This window comes from Ictalurus furcatus, chromosome 16 (assembly GCF_023375685.1).
Source record: "Ictalurus furcatus strain D&B chromosome 16, Billie_1.0, whole genome shotgun sequence".
NCBI classification, from domain to species: domain Eukaryota; kingdom Metazoa; phylum Chordata; class Actinopteri; order Siluriformes; family Ictaluridae; genus Ictalurus; species Ictalurus furcatus.
The window spans coordinates 6,742,535-6,752,500 of NC_071270.1; the positions used below are offsets into that span (position 1 = coordinate 6,742,535).

Sequence of the window (9,966 nt, forward strand, 5' to 3'; positions counted from 1 at the left end):
CGGGTAAAACAATCCCATGATGCAACAAGACCGGTGCAGACCAACTCAGAAAAAAAAAACAAAAAACAAACGCGGAACACAGCGTCACAATACATCCGCTAACATGGCGGATGTAGTAGGTCTGTTATTGTAGTCATAATACACACATGTACCGATTAGTACGTACTGTTTCAACGGCAATGCATTACATCATAGCAGAGGATTTCGGACGCTGCCGCTATCTACTGTACTGTATGCTAGGTCCTAAACGATATCGAGTGACTCAACTCAACTGGAGAAAAACAAACATTTATTAAACATCTATTTAACATGGATTTACAAATTTGGCATTTCCAAATGGTCAACAGTGTGTGAATGGGAGTGTGTGTGTGTGAGGTTGTGCCCTGTGATGGGTCGGCACCCCGTCCAGAGCGTCCTCCGCCGTGCCCCGAGTTCCCTGGGACAGGCTCCGGGCTTCCCCCGCGACCCTGTGTGGAATAAGCGGTACAGAAAATGGATGGATGGAAGTTTGCTCAGAGAGTTCAGGAAGCTATTATGAGTAATTTTTATATTTATATTTTTATATTCCCACCGTGATGCTAAAAAAACCCAGACCGAAACCTAATACGTTCTTCCTACTCTACTGACATGATGCTGGTGTCTGATCCTGACACACTTCTACTGCTGTGACTCGTCTCGCCCTCTGGACCTGCCCGATTCATCCCGATACGCTACTTCGGCACCTGTGACTCACTTTGTGCTGCTGTGGTACCACATGAATCCCCTGAAGGTTTACACTTTCCAAAATCACACTTGCTTCAGTGAATCTCACCTGGATACTGACTTACTGCCGTGTGCTCGAATACTGAACATCCTTTAACACATTTAGTACTATATACACACACGGTTATAGAAGTGTAATGATTTATAAACCCACTCTCCAGTGTCACCAGAAGACGACAGGTTCCCTTTGTAGTCTGGTTCCTTTCAAGGCTGCTTCCTCATGTTGTCTCAGGGAGGTTTTTTTGTTTTGTTTTTTTAATTTGCTACAGTCGCCTCTGGCTTGTTCATTAGGGATCTAAAATCTATACCTGGATTTTATTGCTTTGTGAAAATGCCTGTTTACATCACTATACAAATACTACAATGCAAGTTCCTCTTTCTAGAAGTGCATATCGGTTATCGTCTCTCTCTTCTGACAATACTATTCACGAAATTTGGCCAGAAAAGCAGTGCACCCGTTTCCATTGCCTTTCCCTCGTTCGAGTTTCCTTACCCTGGCAGCTTACATAGAAATAGTTATGCATTAAATGACGAGATTAGGTGCTTGTGGCTTGTGTAAGTTAACGACGACCTCAAACGGAAATTCTTCTCCCTAACGTGACATTTCGGCGTGAACCAGGCGCCGCGCTTTTCCTGAAAGATAGCCGTGAAGGTGAAAATGGGGGACGGGGAGATGAAAGAAAGAAAAAAAAAAGAAGTTACAGTAGTTCAGCCGTCGCCATCGCCCCTGCGCTTAATACGACGATGTGCACGGAATATCGCAACGTTTTGTACATGTCAACGTCTCTAAATGTCATTTTCTCTCATCTACACAGCCGCCTGCATATTTCATGACCTGAAAGCACGGGCTGTTTGCATATTTCATGATCACACAAGCCCACAATCCTCTACACGCACTAAAGGGCTGTTCGGGTCAAAGAGTCAGCAAGCACAAGTGCGATCAGATGTCCGTGAAGACTAAACAGCCACTTAGAACTGTGCCACTGTTTCTCTACAGTATGCCTGGCCTTCATTTATAGAGTAGGCCTGCTGGTCTACGGAGCAGGAAAGCAGTGACCAGTGCAGTCTGACAGATCGCTGCTCCACACAAAAGCCTGAGCTACACGGTTCAATCTGTCCAGAAAGACACGCCTGATCAATCACTGTGTGAAATGTGTCTGGAGTGTTTACTGCTCAATCTCGCAGGTCATGAAATTCAGTGGGGCAGCGTGCACCTGTCAAAACACACAGTCTCACACACACACACACACACAGGTGTGGGTATCACAGCTTACAGGCATGTATAATCTGTATATTTTCTTTTGTTTCTACATGCAGATTAATTTTCCCGTACCACGTGCACGTTCATTTCCTCCAAATCCAACAAAAACATGCCTTTTTTGGTGACGTAAGAGAATTCATCGCTTTCGTAGGATCCTTATGAAAGACGTTTGACTTGTTCAGTCGATACACAGATAGAAAGATAGACAGATAGACCGAGCCCAGGATCAATCTTGAGCTCTGGTTACTGTCCGAGTGAAGTTTAGGTACTGTATGGATACTGTTGCAGGTTCTCCGGTTTCCTCCCACCTCCTAAAAACACACAGGTTGAATTTCCAACACTAAATTACCCGTAGGTGTGAATGAGAGTGTGTGTGTGTGTGTGTGTGTGTGTGTGTGTGTGTGTGTGTGTGTGTATAGTGCACTGAGATGGACTGGCATCCAATCCAGGGTGTAATCCAGCCTCAATCCAACCCAGTACTCCCGGATGCGCGGTGATCCCGACCAGGACGACGCACTTAATGAAGACGAATGAATGAATACGTTAACAAACGTATGGAAATACCTGTGAATGTGATGCAGGTCAACCACAAGCACTGGCCATCACGTTACTAGCATAATACATCTATCTAGTACACCGCCATGTTCGCTAACACAGCTGGATACAGTTAGCTCCATATTTTTTGGTACATAAACATATCAAATGAATAACACAAATCCAGAGAATGATAGTTTGATCTAAAACACATGGTAATGCTTAGACTTGAGATGGTTGACGATAGCATTGGGAGTCGCCAATGGATTTTGTCTATCGCGATGGATGTCAAGCTGCACCGTTTAAGGGTCTCAATGTTTACAAACACGTTGTCTGCAGCTTTGAAATCGACAAAAATAAACCGTGTTGCATCTCATAATACGCGTTTCCCTTTAGCCTAATTTGTCGTCGTATACGAACCTTATTAGCCTATACTGTCCGACTTCAGAGATGACTACCGCCCCAGCCCCCTCTAAAGCCACAAGTGATATCATCAAGCAACGATAGTTAGAGGGACGACAGGATGATGTTATCTCACACTATCTCACAAGCCAAGTAATGGTATAGTTTTATTGGAATGCAAATTTTTTTTTTCTCCAAACAGCACAATTGTTTTTGCAAATACTGTTTTCCCTCAGATCAAACATCTAGTGAAGTGTTCCCTGGAGAGGATAACAACAGATCTTTCTGTAATGTCTAACAAGGTTGTTGACACCTGTAGAGGACCTTGGACCACTTCTTCATGCAGAACATGAACGTGGTGGTCGGAGTAGTCATAATAAATCCACTACTTCAAGACACATCATTAGGCACATACACCAAAACTGACCTGCTTGCATATTTTAGCTCAGAATGATGGTTGCACAATCAGCCAGGCGGTTAAGAATTGCCCATAGATACTGTAGATCATCAACTAGGTTATAACCCCACACATCTAAATCGACACGGAAATGGTTCAAGAAACACAAAAGGTTTTGCAATGACCGTCTCGGTCTCCAGATTTAGACCGTACTGAAAACCTGCGGTCTGAACTAAAGAGGATGTGCAAAGAGATATAAACATGCTTGGAGCCTTCTGCAGAAAGAAAACGGTCCAAAATCCCTCTAGAAGCATCTTCAAAACTTAGTGTGGAGTCTCAGTGCGGTTATACTCTCCAGGGGAGCCTTAGTCATGGTGTGCAAATAATTAGAAAACCAGAAAACTGCACTAATTAAAAGAAAGAAAAAAAGAAAGAAAGAAATATTATGCTTGAAAAAAATAATGTGTTAAATTAGAAACCATACAGTATTCTCATGTGTACAGGCTTGTGCTTTCACTCATTGCATATACACACACACACACACACACACACACACATACAAATAATGTACACGTATACAAAAATTGCCCAAATCTTTCCAATTTGATCTTGGTTACGTGTAAAAGAACGCGTGGAATTCTCACTCATGGAACAGGCTACCGGTGTACGAGAGCAGACGCTCAGCCATCTAAGGAAAGGTGAGGACCACAGATGCGAACACATTTTTTGGTTGTACATCTCCTCTGGCAGACAGTGGTGAGGCTCATTACTTATACAGAATATTCTGATGAAAGCCAGGCAGCTTCAAGACACATGCTGACAAACACTCAGCATCAAGCATTATCTAGGAAGAGGAAAAAAAAAAGCAATCAGGCCATTAAGCTGTAGAACAGTAGGTGAGAATCCTCATCAAATGTTTCTGGGCCAGCCCCTGTTTTCAGACACAAGCTTTTTCTTTTTTCTCCCCCGCCTCATGCTTTTGCTTTACTTCCTTTGGAGTGGAGAACAAGGGGCTCCTCCTAGATTAGATTCAAGGGGCCGGTGTATTTGAGGTGTTTTTCCACCTCAATGCACAAGGAAATATGCTGCGCTTTGAGCCTGCATGTTTACTCAACTGACTGCTTTTTCTAATACCTCTGGGCCTGAGGAACAGCCGTGCTGGTCTGAGACTGAGACACACACACACACACACACACACACACCCCAATCAGCACTGCACCGTTACATGGTGAAACATCCAACCCTAAGCATTTCTATCCCCTCCTGGTGATACCACCGCCGCGTTCACACACACACACACACACACACACACACACACACACACACACACCCCATATCTACCGCATCCAACTAATTAACTCATCCGCCCGCCTGGGGTAAAAAGCAAAATTGTGTAAATAGGTTTCAATCAGAAGCATTATTGGTCATATTAGATGGTTGGCTGCTTGGCAGAGATGAGCTCTTGCGGCAGTAAACCTCCAACACATCAAGGAGCTCATTTTCTGCGTTGCACTGAAGATGTTAAAAGGGAAATAGTATCTCAATGATATTCTCATAGTTGCTCAAACTGCTAAGACACTTAGGATGCTGAGTGCTTCGAAAATGAAAACGCAGACAGGATTACAGCAACAAGCATGGCAAAGACGGAAATACAACACTGGGTAAAATGTGACGTGCACTGTAGGAATTAGGGGTGTGACACTACCTGTATCTGGATCTGCTTAGGGATCTAAATACTCGTATCTGGCGCGGCCTAAACTGAAGGAAACTGGACAGCAAAAAAATCCAACCCATAGAAATGTCAGCATGGTGTGAGACTTCTGGCTCTGAAAGCTCGTCAGTGATGTGGACGGCACCGTTTTTAATCCTGCTCGTGGCTTTATTCGTTTCGCTTATACCTGCTCGGTTTGTGCGAAATCCATTTTTCCCTGATCACGATTTTCTGTAGTAGTGCAGCAGCGCAATAAACGATTTAATTGTCCAGAACCGTCCCAAAATGAATAAAAAGAATAAATAAATAACATTTAAAAAAAAAAAAAAGGATTTCCACCATTTCTGGTATAAAGAGAGTACAGGAGATGTAATAATATTACCAGCAGTGTAGTACATTAACCCTTTACTTACTAACACTAGCATACTCTGATATGTTTTTGGAGCTCCAAAACACACACACACACACACACACACACACACATATATACCAAAATAAACATTAAGTTTAATTGAGACTAATTTAAACCACCATAACCCAGACTAGGCAGATACTAAGCGCTGCTGCACATCCAGGGTCTTTATTTGTCCTGCTCGCTCGCATGCGAATGAAAGTAAAGCCTCCAATTTTGCACAACATTTTGTTGCGCCTCCATGCCCCCGTGATCCCAGTCCTGATGCACACCTGTAGTCTCAAGTGTATGTGAACTTTCCTGACAAAAAATAAATATAATAATAATAATAATAATAATAATAATAATAATAATAAAAATAAAACAAAAACAAGCACCTTCTATATGCATCTGTATTTGCATCCATTCTGTTCAACCCATATTCGGTTACATCCCTAGCACATGTTCATCCCCACGGTAAGCGCGTGATTCCAGACCTTCAGCCACAAGCTCTCATGAGAAGACGATGTGCAGATATATTGGATTGTGCTTGTGGTTTTGCAGCTGTGAGAGGAGGTGAACAATCTGCGTTATTAAAACTCCCTGAGCAGGCACCTCGTCTTTGTGTTGCAAAAGTACGATCAGAAGGGACCACTGCCAGGCTTCCTAATAACTTCCATCCACTACTTGCTCAACTGCATTAGCTGTTCAGATACAAGTGAGTTAGAGAGAGAGAGAGAGAGAGAGAGAGAGAGAGAGAGAGACTCGCTGCTGGCTGCCTGCCTTGCAAGCTTGATTCAGCTCAATTCCACACAAAGCGGTAGGCTGTAAATATGCTGGCCTGTCAGAGAACACAGCAGGTGCACCTACTCCTTACCGTTAATCATCCAGCTGCCTCGCAACACGCTCCCTCTTCCGTTTCACAGGGCGTGACAGAACACCTTTACACCATACACTAGAACACCAGCATCAGTTGCTTTATGTGTTACGGAGCACTCCGTCTTCCTTTTCCCTACTCGTGACTGTTCGTCCCTTCGCATCATAAAGACATACCGCAGGAGGTCAGAGATTGGAGCTGAAGTGATGGGACACACATTTTTACGCAGTGCGCGCAAAGACAGCGTGCGTCCGTCATCGTGGATTCATCGAGTGGTTTCCCCGCAAAGATGGATAAAACGTCAGAACAGAGATAGCCTCTGCTCATAGATCGAATAAATAAAGCTGAAATCGAATGGAGATAAGGCCCTGAAGCTGCTTAGAGGTTAAGAGCGACCAAATTAGGTTAGAAGCAATATCACTGCAGATAAGGGTTAAGCCAGCGCCGCTGAAGTCCACACTAAATCAGGTCTGCGGCAATATCGTTTATAAGCCTATGGAGAAAAACATCTTCCCGCGCCTCTGTAAGGACACAGAAGAAGTGATTATCCTTGTATCTTGACTACCACAATCAGAGCTTGGTCGAGATATTAATCAGGCTTATGACAGATCCATCAGGCTTATCAGAAGAAGAAAGAAAAAGAAAAAAAAAACGAAAATGAGAGAGCTGTATATTAAAACCTCAAGAATTCTTGTGTTTGAGACACCAAAAAAAAAAAAAAAAAAAAAAAGTTTCATCTATGCTGCCCCAGAAACCGAAATAAAAACTTTCAGGGACATTTCTTCTGGATGTGTTCATCTTTAAAAATCAACAAGCACCACATTATAAAGTGAACGTATTCATCATGTATTCCACGCCTTGGCCTCACACACTTTTCTGGTCTGGAACCCTGATTCAGCAACTCTGACATCATAAATAATTGCATCCCTGTCTCCAGCCCAGCCCTCTGGAACAGCTAACCTCTGGGGTCTGGGCTTTCTATAAGTCACCAGTCACGTATAACGGATAGGGAGGCTGATCTGCTGAGGTGGTAAGGCTCGAAGAGAGTCTGGTAATAATCCTCGTAATCCGCAGTAAACAAAATCGCCTATTCCCGGAACGCTACCGGGACGCTCGGGTGCGGCGAGGAGAAATATGATGTGCCTTTATACATATTAGTGTAATCCAATCAGGCGCGGACGAGTCGCCCGGGGTTTCAGGCAAACACTCAGCGTGTTTATAGCCACCTGTATCGATCTGCTCTGAGAGCACACATACAGCTGGAGGAAATCCGCACCGCTTGAATAAAATAAAGTGCATTCAGAATGAAGCTCGAACAAAAATGCACTTACTTCCAACTCGGGAACATCGTAGGGAAGATCACGGATCAGTTTTTCCGCCTCTAATCCTCATCAAAGTGATAATTAAGGGTAAGAGGAAAATCAGAGATCGGCACTCTTAAAAAGTTACACTGACGGTTTTGGTGCATGCTGGTCCAAGCTCGAAATGATTGAGAAGTGACCGTGGAGATAACTTGGGGAGTGAATGCTATTAAAAATGATGGGATGAATCGAAAACCACGCACACACAGAGTCGGGGTGTGGTTTTTATTGAGTGTCGAGCCTGAGGAGGTGGGAGAATGGATCGCAACACACTCGGAGACCGAGGCCTTTCAACGGCATGGACATCTTACACTGATCTACATCTTGCTGAGAGCAAGCAGTTGTGTTTGAAGATGCAGCCCTTTGAAATTGGGGTTCTTTGAAGCAATCATAAGGACACATTTGGGTCAAACTGTAGAAAGAAAGAAAGAAAAAAAGCTGACAAAAATAATCAGACATCCATGTCACTGAGGGATGAAAATAAGTGGCGTCACAGTACTTTTCAAGGGACATCTTCATACTTAGATGAAGAAAGACCTGTCCTGAAAGCCGCAAATGAAATTCCTGGAGCCGTTATCGGACCCACCACGGAAGTGGCTCGGGTTTCATATCGGTCTGAAGGCATGCTAGAAGAAACGTTTTTATACTTGTTAATGGGTATTATTTTATAGAATCTTTTGTTCCTTCTGTTGTTGCAGGACTGACGCCTGGCCTGGCTGCTGAAGCAAACCTACACTCTTCAACAAAGTAAGAATGCACCAGTGAGCACCGTGTCCTCTGTGGGTGACAATTTCTCCAACGAGCTCAGGGATTGTGGAAACAGTGAAGGAAATATGCGAGACCTACTGTGCAAGGAATGCTGGTGGCTGGCCAGGACCGCACAGAGTCTCGCCAAACCTTGGCCCAACAGGCCCTGCATTCTGATTCTTCCTCTGAAGAGTTCCTCTGCACCAACTCCCCCCCAAGTGCAGACACAATAATACTAGCCCTCTCAAAACAATATTATAGACAACACGAGCGTGTGCTTGTCAGGAACTATAAATCCAGACATTCCAAACACTATATAAAAAAAAAGCATCCTTCCCTTGTCCTGTGGAGGAATCAACAATAAGTGCCTTACAATTGCTTCTGAAGAAAAACATTTGCAGTCGAGTGAAACCTGTGGTGCTTTGATCAACTACAGAAGGCCCTGTGCGGAGAAAATAGTGGAAATCGTAATCAAGAGGTTCTGACAAAGAATGCAATCTGACACCTGCCGAGTTTCACCAGCAGCCGCCTTTTTGCCGGGAATTATCATCATCATCATCATCATCATCATCATCATCCCCTCACTTTTGTTGCGTCCCTTGAAGCCGAGGTGGCGCTCTGAATGACAATTTCCTGAAACGTGTGTGTTCTGGCGCTCTCCGACTGTGTTTTTCGGTTGTAATAATCCTCCAGAGTGGTCTGTTTACAGACTGCTTTCACAAAGAGGTGCGCTACAGCTGCATAGATGACTCACTCACAAATTCGTGCAACTGTGTTCTCGGTGCTGTTATTTGCAAATCCACTATCTTTTGACTGAAATCCTTGGAGGAATCATGATGGATTCAAAAGACGACTGATAATACCCCAGTCCAGTTGAAAAGCACACAGCAAACTAATCAAGACGTGTTCCAAATATAAATAAATAAATAAATAAATAAAAAACCAGAAAGAAGAAAAAAGAAGCAGAAACACTATTTGTTTTCCAGATGGGGGAAGGAACGAATCAACTTCATTCTTGCCCCCATGTGGAACAAAGAAGAACTACAAGCTTCAGCATCAAGACTTCAGTCTATAGGCAAAGGCATGGTCAATATGCTTGTACTCAGACTAAACTGATGGCATCTACATCTCTGGCATTTACATAGAGGTGATGTTTACACAATGGCGCATACGAGGAGAAATGAGAAGTTCACTGGATTTTATGGATGTTGTTTTTTTTTACCCCCCCCCCCCTCATGAGTGTCATATGAATTGTGCGCATCTCTGACTCAAAGTTTGAGGTCTGAGAAGTGGGACTTGAACCAGACATCCAGAGAGGTGTGTTCACCAAATCATCTACGCTACATAAGCTATGATCATTAACAGCTTGCTCAGAATAGTAACAAGAGCACGAACAAAAACAATAAACATAACAGTTAACAGCGGAAGTGTAGATCCTGTGCCAATCCGCCCGCGTGCGTAAAATGCGCCACATGCGTAAAAACGCGCGATTTTTTATTTATTTATTTATTTTTGGGCACAGC

General features: G+C 43.6%; 1 protein-coding gene across 4 annotated transcripts in view; it reads right to left on the reverse strand.

The window, feature by feature from the left end:
• The window catches only part of ttc28 (tetratricopeptide repeat domain 28), a 238,946-nt gene that overhangs the window by 138,960 nt on the left and 90,020 nt on the right, over positions 1-9,966 (reverse strand). The gene's annotated exons all lie outside the window — the stretch shown is intronic.